The sequence below is a fragment of the Talpa europaea genome (assembly GCF_964194135.1).
Source record: "Talpa europaea genome assembly, chromosome: 1".
Classification (NCBI taxonomy): Eukaryota; Metazoa; Chordata; class Mammalia; order Eulipotyphla; family Talpidae; genus Talpa; species Talpa europaea.
Window position 1 is genome coordinate 20,555,316 of NC_140073.1, and position 9,317 is coordinate 20,564,632.

The following is a 9,317-nucleotide window of genomic DNA, read 5'->3' on the forward strand; positions in this document are numbered from 1 at the left end:
CGGTGCACCATTTATCAATCCAACCCTCAGATTCACTTGCAATCAAAGACCCACTTTGTGTCCTGTCCTTCTAGCTGCTGACACTTTTGAAAATTTCTTGCTTTATGCCAGGTAGTTAAATTTCATGAAAAAGGGGGACAGTGAACTTTTTTTTTTTTTTAATTTTCTAGAGGCATGTCTTATTTATTTATTAATTTATTATTTGTTTGTTTGTTTGGTTTATACATGCACTGGGTACAGTCAGAAGCGCGGGAGGGTGAGAGAATTCACCAGAGCCAGAGCGGGGAGCAGAGCAGGCAGAAGGACCGAAGCACACTGCTGAGGGAGGCAGCGGGCGGCAGGAGAGGTCTGCTCGCCATGTGGGACCCTCCTCCGGTGGCCGGGGAGCAGCCGGGGATCGAACCGGCTGCAGAGGCTGCAGGCAGCTTTGCAACCCAGCGCTCAACCGCTGCGCCACCGGGGAGGCCCGGGACAGTGAACTTTTAGAGTCACTCAAAAATACAAATTGCTGATGTGAATGGAAAGGATGAGCTTTTGGGAGATAAAGATTTTCATAAATTAGCCCAGTTTTCTGGCCATTTTAAACTGCTTTAGATCAGTCAGTGTCATTGCTCTTTTTTGGGCTTTCCTCCACCTTTGGTGATAGAGGTAAAATATGCAGCGGTGAGTTGCTCTCAGATCTCTGTGTTCCCCGGAGGCAGTCACCGCCCCCTCCCCTGGCGTCTTGTGTATCACCACCCAAACAACGTTTCAGAATAATCAGTCCCTCATGTATTACAGTGCAAAGGCATCAGGCCACTTCCACTTGAGCCTGCCTCTTAGGATCTGGTGATTCTCTCTTTCCCTAAACGCACAGAATGCCTTCCCCTACCAGTCTGGAATCCTAACCTGCAAATGTGCCTTTGGGTGGAGGCAGTGGTATTGCTGATTATATTTCCAAGTGTGAAACCCTCAGCTGAGGCTGGGATTTAGGAGTGCTTGCCTGAGTCAGCGTGGCTTTATTCTTCTGGTTGAAACAACTAGAGGGATTTCCAAGTGCAATGCTGGTTCCACTTGCCTCGTGCAAGTGTTTTCATTTAGAAATGGCCATTTAGTGAAATGGAGTGTGAATCTCGTTTTTTAAAAGAAAATCTTCACTGAAATGAAGGAGAGGACTGTTTGCAATTTTTTAGATAATATCGATATTGTAGGCATGACTTTTGGTTATTCTGTCTCCTCCTACCTGTGACAGACAGTTTCTCAGTCCATCCTCGCCTTTCATAATCTTGGCACTTTGAAGAGGATTGTTCAGTTTGTAAAGACCCAATTTGGCACTAGGGTGATATTTCCTTCCCTTCCAACTGTTTCATTTGACTGTTCTACATGCACTACACTGTCCCCAGGGATCCACTGACAAATCCACTGGCAAGTTACAAGGCCTAAGACTTCAGCCTGTCTGGGTATTAGAGATCCCAGACAGACTGTATTCCATGCCTGGCTCTATGATTTACCTGCTGTGTGACCTTGTGAACATTACTTGACCTCTCTGTGCCTTAATGTCCTTGTCCACAAAAAAGGGGGATCATATAGAACTGACTCCTTAGGGCTGTGGTATATATTAAGTGAGTTAATAAAGCAGGAGGCATATAGGACAGTTCCCTGTGTCCAGTGAATCCTCAGCATGTCTTGGCCAATTCTGTTGCTAATCCTCTGAGGCCTTCTCCACCCCCCTACTCCCCTGCCATCCAGGCCTAGTGACAGCCTCATGTCACCACTCAGGCTACAAGTCTTGGTGTGGTTCTGGCCAGAGTAATGTCCATGCATCAAAGTCCTGGGCTTTGGGACCGGTCTTTGTGTCCCACCTAGAAAACCCATTTCTGCTGGAAAGTTGGTGCTGGCTCTTCTGGGGTTTCAGCTTCCAGGGCCTCCTGACTCTGCTCGGCACCCAGGATGTGCTGGTTGCATCCCCCACCTTCATCCAGGCCAGCGGCCAGGGATCTGCTTAGAACCCTCCACGCCCCTTTCTCTGCTTCTTTTATTCTGCATTCTTTGGGGCCTCTCCCTCAGACCTTTCTTTACCTCCTTGAGTGGCGTGAGGCAGACCCATTATGGGTTTACCTTCCTGCTCTATCATTTAAAAATTACTAGGATCTCTGGGCTTCATTTTTTTGTCTCTAAAATGGGATAATGATAGTAATGATTGTTCAAATTAACATGATGGAGGCTTCATTCTCTGTAAGGCACCACTTTAAATGTTACCCCTATTGTTTTATTTAATCCTCACCACAACTGTAGCTACAGTTGACCCTTAAATAACTAGGGAGCTAAGAGGGCACAGCCCCAATTACAATTTATAGTCAGCCCTCTGGATACACACATTCTTCACCTGTGATTCAACCAACTGACTCTCGATGTTAATGAATCTGTGAATGAGGAACCCATGGACAGAGAAATATCCACCTATGAGGGGATCTGGACAGATCAAAACCCTGTTGCTCAAGGTCAGCTAATATGAAGCCAGTTGTACAGATGAGGGAGTGAAGAAAAAGAGAGTTTAAGTAACTTGCCCGAGATCACACAGCGAAGGCATGAAGGAGTTGGGGTTCAAATGCAGCTTGGCTTTGGGACTCTTGTTCTTGGTCACCATGTTCCTTGCCACAGGGTTTCAGGGGTTTCTGTGAGAGTCAAATAAGATAATCTCTGTCAAGCACGTCACAAAATGCTCAGTAAACTTTAGCTGTTGTTAACCCCTGGTCTGGTTTGTGTGTCCTCTGGCCTCTGGTCTGTACGACTCTGGGACTCAGCTTTTATCATTGTTGGCCAATCACTGACCTGGTGCTCTGTACACAGGCAGGGGGTACCTTGCCAAACTCCCACATCACTGCACCCCCTGCCTGTGCAGCTAGCCCGACAACCCTCACCCAGCAGCTGGGGCCTCCATAGCCCTGCACCATGATGCGGCACAGCCTCAGTCTGTCCTGGCCTCTGGTCTAGTTGGTTGCTATTGTCTTCATTTCTTTTGCCTTTCATTAGACCCCCTTGGACCTCTGGTCCTGCTTCTCTGGCCCTTGTTCCTACCTTCTTGCCTTTGCCCCCAACCTGGCCTCATGCCTACCTGGACCAGCTGCTTCCTGTCCCCATGCTCACCCTTGGGACCCATCGTGTGGCATACTCTGGGGCAGGTCCTTGTGACTGGTGCCCCTGCTGGTTTTGTCAAACCCACGAGGGGCCCAGCCCTCCCGGGAAACAGCAGAGCTTGGCCCAGAGCCTGGAGGCCTGAAAGGAGGTATTCAGGGAGAGGGGTGTGCAAAGGGGCAGCTGCAGCAGAACAAGGGCCGGGGCAGCCAGGGTTTTGTTCCCTGGTCCCGGGAAGCCCCTTGGCTTCCTCCAGGCTCCTTTTATCTCACTGAGAGGAGACCTTGTGATGCCCTAGACATGGCTCAGCACTGCTTTGGGGTTCCTGGTGCTTCTGAAGTCAGACCGTAGATTGTACATGGACCTGATCTGACCAGGCCATCAGGCAGGGAGGCGTTCTGGAGAGTCCACGTCCTCCAGCCAGGCAGTCTGATTTGTACCCAAACTAAAACAGTACAGACTGGATCAGTCCTGGCGAGTGACTGCAGCCCTGTGCCAGCTTCTCCATCAGTAAGATGCAGCCCCGTTCTTGATTCTGATCTCAGCATTGGTATCCTCACTCCGTTTCCATCTCGTGATGCTTGCATCTCTGACCTTTGGTTCTGCCTGGTATCTAAAGATCCTAAGGACACCTGCCTCATGAAGCAATTTTAAGGATTAAAGGATCGAAGAGCTTGGAATGGCACCTGGAACCTGGGACGAAAGCAAAAAGTGATGTTGGTTAAGTTATTTTTATAACTGGAAATGTCTTAAAGTCACACACAACATTATACTTGCATTCGTGACTGGTCCCAGGCAAGGTCCTTCCTGGTTATTGAGAATAAGTTTGCAGTAAATACCTGGGGATTTGAGTATAAATATCATAGGGTGTGTGGAGTGTGTGGGAGATATTAACAAAGGTAGAAGCTTAATGGATAAAGCACTGACCTTCTGAAAAAAAAGTAGAAAATTGAATAATCTAGCTCAAGTGTTTAAATATGGGCTCCATGTCCACACTCCAGAAGCAATGAAGCAGGGGAGATAGAACCAACACACATAGAATGGGATGGAGCTCTCAGCTGAGCTACTGCCGAAGTGCTTATTTATTCCTATGTGGATTGTTTCCTTTTTAGCTTGGGATACATATTATTCTGATTTTTCTTAGCACTAGTTATGTATTGGAGTTGCCACCATACCTGCCTGCCCCAGCCCACTGCCTCACACTATATATCCTGTCTCTGTGATTATCAGTCCTCAACGGCAGGAGTAGGGGACTAGCCTTGTTTGGCTGTGGGTGGCTCAGAAGGCAAGCAATGAAAATTCAGAATAAATTTTTCGAATGATGAAGTAGAAACACCCAGCTCTTTTCTGGTCCCATCTATGACTCTGATGGTTCAAGGGATCTTGTGTTTAAGACAATGATTTAATTAGCATCAAAAAACCATTTTTTCATAAGTAGGAGAACATAAGTTTCTACCCCAAGTCTGCCCCTACTGCTTCCCACTAACTCCCACATGCAGGCTTCAGAGTCCCTAGCCAAGCACCCATCTCCTTATGCTGCCAGCCTGCCGAGCCCGTCTGGGGGAGACCCACAAATGTCCATCCAATCCTCTGTTTCAGAATCAAATGATCAAGCCCGAGCCTAAGATTGTCCAGGGACACTGGGGATGCAGAGGGTTTTTCTGGACTGTCCTGCTGGTTCTGGAGCTCCCAACACAGTCTCATGCCTCAGCCAGAGTCTCTTGGAAGGAGGCAGGGTGTGACCCTGTGGTGCACTGAGAACACCCTGGTACTGGCCTGCAGACCCTTTAGCTCCTGTAACCTGAAAGTCCCATGCTTTTGTGTTTCCACCCTCCTGTGTGTTTCCATTCATTCTCTGAGCATTTTGTTTTGCCTCAAGTTGGGAGGAGAAGAGTAGTGCCAGGCTTCTGGGAAATAGACTCTAGTCTTTGGATGGAATCTACTTATGACACAATCAGACCTCCAGGGCAGGTGATAGAGACAGAACTTGGTCATTTTTATGCTAAAAGACTCCCCATACTCTGCTCTGTACCTTGATTTCCATGACACCGCCCCCCACTCTATTTCCTTTTCCTTAGCCTAGAGTCACCTGTCTCTGGGGATGCAGCAGGACGGAAGCCATTCTTGGATGTATTATTTCTGTTGCCCCATACTATTAACTGTGGAGCAGGACTTGATGTCAATGGTTAAAGACCACAGAATGACACGGGAAGGAAAAGCCTGTTTTCTCCCAGCCTTGTGCTTTTCTATCATTTTAAACTCTTCTCTGCAGGTGGTGATCGGTAGTTGAGCTTAATTAAAATCAGGTGAGAGCTGTATAAATGGAACATTAAAAATAACAAGGCACAGGAATGACAACATCGTGCCCACTCCCCCTTCGGGATGTGAGTGTTAGGGTTCTGCTTGTCAAATACACCTCCTTGTGGTTTTAGGTGAACTCTCTTGCCTTCACATACTTTCCTCCATGAAATGGTGCATCCCAAGACAAGTGGGGCCACTTTGGGGACCGAAGACCTGGCAGGTGCTTCACTAACTGGGCCTGAATCTCCCCAACCAGTTGCTGATGGTGCCCAAGCACCAGTGTCCTCAGTATCTTAGTGAAGAAAGGAAAAGAACTAAGGAAAGAACTAAGCAAACCTGTGGAGTTAAGCAAACTTGCAGCATCAAACAGGACAGGAGTAAGAATACCCAACTGAAACATAGACAAGTCTTGGCTGTTCTTTGAAGCAGTTGCTTGGTGGAATGGAACAGGCAAGGCTGTGTGACCTTGACATGTTATTCTACTGGATCTTTCTTTCTTCATCTGCAGAATGGATATCAAAATACCTACTGTACAGATATGATGATAATCAATAATAATGATAGACATAATTTATTGAGCATGACTGTGGGCCAAACATTTTTCTAAGGTCTTCACATTATGAGATAGGGGCTATGACTATCCTTATTTTACAAATGAAGAAATGGAAACTCAGAGAGGTTTAGCGACTTTGTCAAATTTGCACAGCTAGGAGGTGGTAGAGGATTCGATTCTGCATCTGACAGGCTGTAAAATCTATGATGTTAATAACTAAACCATACTGTGCTAAGGGCCCAGAGAAATAATACAGCTTCACTCAAAGTGTGAAATGGGTGGACTGATGAAAGATTATTTTAGGGAACACATGAGATGCATTGATGAAAAATTAATGTTACGGGCCTCCCTGGTGACGCCAGGGTTTGGGACGCAACCTATGAAGCTGTCTGCAGCCACTGCAGCACGAGTTCGATCCATGTCCAGGGTAATACCCACATGGCGCACCAGACCTCTCCTGGCTCACCTGCTGCTCCCCTCAGCAGTGTATTTCAGTCAGTCTGTTCCCCTGCACCTCTGGCCTGTACCCCAGCTTTTGTATGCATAAATAAATAAATCTTTAAAAAAATTAATGTTACATCTTGTGGTGAGAAAGTGACTCTTTTCAAATGTCCTCAGTCATTCTGATTATGAGATTAAGTCTTAGTTATCACTATCCTAAAACTTGTCTTTTACACAAAGGCAGGGCAGGGAATATTTAGCTAGAACTCAATAAAAGGGTTTGTTGTCATTCATTTTCATGCCTACCCATTTATGACAACAGCTACTGAGTTTTCACATAAAAATTCCTCTTAAAATATATTTAAGTGCAAAGAATCCATCACTATTAAACATTAAGTGAATGATAGTAGAAGTGATATTCAGATACAGCAGAAAGAATGAAAGCTGGATGTGAATGACTCAAGCATGAGAAATGCCATGATAGACTATGGAGAGTTTTCAGTCTGATGTGTAGCACATCGTTCATAGTCAATAAATGTCAAGACAGAGGGAAAGGAGAATGCATCTCTCTTCCCATCTGCTAATAGGAGAAAAGAAATGAGCCACTGGTAAACTGAATGGGGCTGTCTTTCCCTTGAGATGTTGGGTCTGAATTAATTTTGTTCTGAAGGCTGATGAATAAAGCAGGGGATACAGAAAATCAGGTTAGTTCTGACCTTTGTTGACCTTTATTGAACACACGTTGAGACGGTGTGCTGGTCCTGACACTTAGATGTCAGGGTCAGATCCTGCACACCTGTGAGAGGTTCTAGATGGGGGTGGGGTGAGGGGTGGGATCTCCCAGCAATTGTTCTGGCTGAGAGCATCTGATAAATGACTAGTGTTTTCAATTCATTTCTATGTCAAGTGCCTCTTCTTCAATCTCTTTTTTCAAAACAGCCACCACGTCTGAACCGGTCTGTGATAAAACATAAACAGCTCCAGGTTTAGTCTATGTATCTCTAGGTGTTCATCAATTTCCCAGCACTGCAATAGGTACCATGATTTACAGGGAAATGCCACAAGGGGAAGAAAATAATCACCTCCAACTCAAGGAGCTGACAAGGCTCGACTGTGTGAGTTTGTGCCCATAAATGGGTATCATATGGAGGAAAGTAGCCCAGAATCAATTAGAAAAGTCCCCATTGCAGTGACAAGCCCTGAGTTAGCCAGCTTTCACCAGGTTATGCTTCAGTAACAACAAGCTTCAAATCTCTGTGAGTTACAACAACATGAGTTGTTTCTTGCATCTGTTACAAGTTGGTTGCAGGTGTTTCCTCCTTCGGGAACCCAGACTGAAGAAGCAGTCTCCCTCAGGGTCCTGATTCTTGTAGCAAGAGGGCAAAGAACAATGACAGAACTATGTGAAGGTTGTTTTTTTTTTTTTTTTAAGATTTATTTACTTGCGCATTCAAGCACTGGGTTATAGACCGGGGAGGGGTGGGAGGAAAGGATTCACCAGAGAGAGTGGGAGGAAAACAGGCGGATTGCCTGAAAGACACAGCTGAGGGGAGCAGCAGGGAGACAGGAGAGGTCTGCTGCATCATGTGGTTTTCTCCCTGGCCGGCGGGGGATTGAACTCGTGCTGCAGTGGCTGGTGAGAGATTCACATCGCTGTCTTTAGCCCCTGCTCCACCAGGGAGGTCCAAGTTTCTTAATACTTCTGCTGCGAAGGGACATGCATTCTATTGGTTCCTAGGGGCAGATTCTAAAACAAGAATTCCAGCACAAGTAATTCATTTGAGAGAGAGCGAAAACACCAATAGGGTAGTAGGGAAGTGGACAGGTAGCCAAGAGAGGGTGGGTTATTAAGCTTGCTAAGGCTGTGGCAATTCCACTTTAATCTGATGGGGAAATTGGTGGAGACAGGGTAGATCCCATGCTGTGAGTTATCCTCACTAGGAACAAGGGAGCTGCTATATTCATACGCCCTATACATGGTAAAATGTTCAGCAGCATCCTTGGTCTCTACCCACAAAATGCCTGTAGCAACTGCCCACCTGTAGTTATGACAGCCAAGAATGTCTCCCAGTTGCCAGATGTTTACTAGGGAGCAACATGGCCCTTTGCAGACACACTGCTGTATATGGTTAAATGCTGAATGTTTAATGAGTGCTGTAGATCACATGTGCGTTGCTGGCTCCCCAATATTAAAATAAATTGTAGATGCAAGCACTTGGATGGAGGAGCTACCAGCTCAATAGAAGAGATAAACATATAAGCTGTAGTGGCAAGTCACTCTGTGCTTCAACAGTTACATACATGCAAGGGACACGGCATCCTTCGGGAGTGGGAAGTAGCAGTTATGTGGAGGGGTGGGGATGTCAGGGAAGGCAGTGTAGAGGCTGAGACAGATGAGCAAGGTTTTGAAGGAAGGAGAGGAGTTTTCCAGATGCATGATACCACATGTAGACATTAAATATAATCTTTGATGGCTGTGGAGATTAGAATGCTGTTTAATAGCTGCTGTTGGGCATGCTGACCTTGGAGCCTGCTCAGACTCAGGAAGGCAGCATTGTAGGAGGGTGGCTAAACCATCATGTATAAGGAGCAATGCTAAGGAATCTGGGGCCCACAGAGGAGGTGCCCAAGTGGCTAGACACAGCCCATCTTCTGAGGGACCACAATGGCCTTTTGTCTATTCTGGTATAGATAGAAGTTTTGTTATTCCGATGAGCTGTCTCTGCATCATTTCTTGTCCATCCACTTTGATGTTTGTTTCAATGCTGTGCAAGGAAAACTAGACATGGTTTCATCATTTAACCTCTCTGCCCCAATTTCCTCACCCATGAAATGGCGATTGTCAGGTGCTCTCTATCGCCAGCCTCATGATCTTGCCCCAAAGACTGGGAAGTGGGAAGCATGTGTG